Raw genomic sequence first — 3,533 nt, forward strand, 5'->3', positions numbered from 1 at the left:
GTATTATTTCCTTCTCTTGCCTTTGTGTCGAGGCTACCGCAGGTGATCATCCAATTGAGGTCCATTGTTGCTGCTATCTGGGTGGACTCCTAGGTGGCATCGGTGCAGGGCGGGGAGGTTTGTATGAATTCTATATGATAGGATTTGCAGTCGGTCATCCTCTTTTTATTTTGTTCTTTTTTGTTCACATCGAGGCTTCCATAGGCGATCTTGAGATCGAGGTCCATCATTGATGTTGTCCATGTGGATTCCTAGGTGGCCTCATTGTAGGAAGGGGAGAGTTGGGGCTCATTTATAATATAGAGGTTACGTGGTTAGTTGTTCTCCATTTATTTCCTTTGCATCGAGGCTACCATAGGTGATAAGGAGATCGAGGTCCACTATTGCTGCTGTCTGGGTGGACTCCTAGCTAGCCTCGGTGTAGGTCGTGGAGGCTTTTGGAGGCATTTATAAGGGAGTGGGTGAGTGATCGATCATTTTTTTGTTGGTTGGGGTGTGGTTGCAAACTCCGAAGTGGCCTTGGTGCATTGTGGCTCGGTAGGTCTACCCATTTTTTTTACATGTCCTTGGCATGTTGCGTGTGTTTCCTTCTTGGGATGCAAGAGGTCCAACGCTTAAAAGTTTTACATGATATTTTGATATCTCTTTGACTTGATGGGTGTTTAGGTTGAATCTTTGTAAGAGACCACCCGGAATGCCCTTTGAGGTGGGAGGGTGCTACCTGGTTGATCCTACCAGTAGTCATATGCTTGTCTCAAAGATTAAGCCATGCATGTCTAAGTATGAACTAATTCAGACTGTGAAACTGTGGATGGCTCATTAAATCAGTTATAGTTTTTTTGATGGTACCATACTACTTGGATAACTGTAGTAATTCTAGAGCTAATACATGCACCAAGTCTCGACTCTTTGGAAGCGATGCATTTTTTAGATAAAAGGCCGGTGGGGGCTTGCTCGCTTCTCCGGTGAATCATGATAACTCGATGGATCGAACAACCCTTATGCTGGTGATGCTTCATTCGAATTTATGCCCTATCAACTTTTGATGGTAGGATAGAGGCCTACCATGGTGGTGACGGGTGACGAAGAATTAGGGTTCGATTCCGAAGATGGAGCCTGAGAAATGGCAACCACATCCAAGGAAGGTAGCAGACATGCAAATTACCCAATCCTGACATGGGAGGTAGTGACAACAAATAACAATACTAATCTCATCGAGTCTAGTAATTGTAATGAGTACAATCTAAATCCCTTAATGAGGATCCATTGGAGGGAAAGTTTGGTGCTAGCAGCCGTGGTAATTCTACCTCCAATAGCGTATATTTAAGTTGTTGCAGTTAGAAAGCTCGTAGTTGGATCTTGGGTCGTAAAGGTCGGTTCGCCTACTCGGTGTGCACCTACCCTTCTGTCCCTTTTATCAGCGGCATTCTCTTGGCCTTAATTGGCTGGGTCACCGCTCTGGCACTATTACTTTGAAAAATTTAGAGTGCTCAAAGAAAACTTATGCTCTGAATACATTAGCATGGAATAACGTGATAGGAATCTGGTCCTATTGTGTTGGCCTTTGGGACTGGAGTAATGATTAATAGGGACTATCGGGGGCATTCGTATTTCATTATCAGAGGTGAAATTCTTGGATTTATGAAAGACAGACCACCACGAAAGAATTTTCCAAGGATGCTTTCATTAATCAAGAATGAAAGTTGGGGGCTTGAAGACAATCAGATATCATCCTAGTCTCAACCATAAATGATGCCGACTAGGGATTAGCGGATGTTTCTCTAAGGACTCCGCCAACGCCTTCTAAGAAATTAGAGTGTTTTGGTTTCAGGGGGAGTATGGTCGCAAGGCTGAAACTTAAAGGAATTGATGGAAGGCCACCACCAGGAGTGGAGCTTGCGGCTTAATTTGACTTAACACAGGGAAACTTACCAGGTCCATACATAGTAAGGATTGACAGATTGAGAGCTCTTTCTTGATTCTATGGGTGGTGGTGCATGGTCGTTCCTAGTTGGTGGAGTGATTTGTCTGGTTAATTCTGATAACGAATGATACCTCATCCTGCTAAATAGCTACTTGGAGGTTCCCCTTAGCGGCCAGATTCTTAGAGGGACTATGGCCGTTTAGGCCATGGAAGTTTGAGGCAATAATAGGTCTGTGATGCCCTTAGATGTTCCGGGCTGCAAACGCGCTACACTGATGCAGCCAATGAGTTTTTCTTCCTGGTTTGAGAGGATCGGGAAATCTTCTCAAACTACATCGTGATGGGGATAGACCATTGCAATTATTGGTCTTCAACAAGGAATTCCAAGTAAGCGCATGTCATCAACTCATGTTGACTACGTCCATGCCATTTGTACACATCACCCATCGGCCCTACGAATTGAATGATCTAGTGAAGTGTTCAGATTGCGTCGACGATGGTGGTTCACCACCATCTACATCGTGAGAAGTTTATTGAACCTTATCATTTAGAGGAAAGAGAAGTCATAACAATGTTACCGTCGGTGAACCTGCAGTAGGACCATTAATAGTAGGGGTTTTCTTTTTTGGTTCGGGTTGGTTGGGTTTTGATTGTAATGTGGGACTGCATGTTGTGTCTCTAGGGGAGTGGGTTTCGTGTTTGGTGGGAACATTATTGGTTGCTTGTCTTGAGGTAACACTTTTTTTTTCGTGTGTGTGCTTGCAAGCCATGCTTGTGCTTGTCCCACCCATCCTTTGTTTCTCTTGCTCCCAATGTGTTTTTGTAGGGGGTTTGGAAGCTTGTTTATTGGGAGCCTTTTTGACGATCTGTTCAGCTGGGCATGGTTGCTGCAGTTGAGGTTCTTTGGAAATGCGGTGGATAAATTTAGACTCATTCATAGCGATGGTACTCGATCTTTTGTTCATTAGAAGGCATGGGCCAAGGGTGTAGGCTTCCATAATTGTTTCTCTCGAAAAGGTGACGGTGGTTGATGTGTTGCTTGGGTGAGCTTTTTTGCTGGTGGTTGGGTCGAGGGAGTGGTTGCGCACGCGCCTGGTAGCTCAAACCTTCCGTGAGGGGAAATTATCGGGGTGGGGTCAGTACGGGATGCACAAAGAGTGGTTCAACCTTTTGGGCTGGCCACCCTAGTTGTTACACAGTAATTTGTCACTGTCTCTCTGTCAGTCTTCCTACTCTGTCATGAGCTCAAATTAATCATGCTCATGCTCTCTAATGTTGCCAAATGACCCACTTTGCCAACGTTTTACTATCATCGCGACTGTTGTCAAAATAAACGCACTGATTGGCACTCCATAACAGACTGAATGCGCTTCCAGCGTGGAAGTACACGTGATTCCCGCGCTGGTCGAATTTCATGAGACAACGCATCTGTTATTTATATCTAATCGCGCTGATGTGACTTTCTCTATTATTCAGTAGCAATGTCAGCGCCCCAGTGCAACTATGAACCCGCGCTGATCCAGTTTGGGCGAGTTTGTTCTAACAGCCGACCTTCCAGATGACTCCAGACCTGGTTGTTGGCCTTGTAAATGTCGCCCTCCCTTCTCTA

At 45.0% G+C, this 3,533-nt stretch overlaps 1 pseudogene; it reads left to right on the top strand.

Annotated features, from left to right (window-relative positions):
- The first annotated feature begins 718 nt into the window (after positions 1–718).
- Positions 719–2,530, top strand: LOC149157233 (18S ribosomal RNA; annotated as a pseudogene).
- The last annotated feature ends 1,003 nt before the right edge of the window (positions 2,531–3,533 follow it).

This window comes from Pinus tabuliformis, chromosome 5_2, assembly GCF_031772625.1.
Source record: "Pinus tabuliformis cultivar Carrire ecotype Pingquan chromosome 5_2, CPIR1, whole genome shotgun sequence".
NCBI classification, from domain to species: domain Eukaryota; kingdom Viridiplantae; phylum Streptophyta; class Pinopsida; order Pinales; family Pinaceae; genus Pinus; species Pinus tabuliformis.